Source organism: Etheostoma spectabile, chromosome 8 (genome assembly GCF_008692095.1).
Source record: "Etheostoma spectabile isolate EspeVRDwgs_2016 chromosome 8, UIUC_Espe_1.0, whole genome shotgun sequence".
Classification (NCBI taxonomy): domain Eukaryota; kingdom Metazoa; phylum Chordata; class Actinopteri; order Perciformes; family Percidae; genus Etheostoma; species Etheostoma spectabile.
Genome location: NC_045740.1, coordinates 21190931 through 21191530, shown reverse-complemented (window position 1 = coordinate 21191530; position 600 = coordinate 21190931).

Here is a 600-nt window from a genome sequence, read left to right as displayed (position 1 = left end):
GTCCCTTCAGGATTTCATGGCCTTTTTTTGAGCTTGTTGCGGCCAAAACGCCTGATGTTGCGGGAGCTTTTGTCAAAAATTGCGACAAAGTTGCAATGTTTTTTGTATGTTTGTCACAATGAAATTGCAGGAAACAGAGAAAGTTGCAAAAAAGTTACGATTTTTTTTTTTTTTTTTATGAGTTTTCCATGTAACCTTACCAATACGCCTGAGGATGCTGCAAATGAAAATGGTTGGTGGATTTAAGACAAAAAATTGTTGTTTGTTGGTGAATGTGAGATATTCGGGTTACACGCGTCTCGTCTTTATATCAGAAACAAGGAAATGAATTTGGCGATGTACGTGTGACGTCAACCCGTTCTCACTCCCGCTTGGTCGTTTCCTCTCAGAGTCACATACTGATACAAAGTCTAGCACATGGGACTTCTGGGATTGGTTAAAGTCGCAGGAAACTCCATTTGGTGAAAATTGCAAGACGCACCAAAGTCACGGTGATTGATTCAATTTGTGTAAATTGGTGGGACTGCGACATTGCGAAATCCTGGAGGAACTGAAAAGAGAGTGAAGAGTTAAATGATTTGTTCATTCTTCACTTCTGTT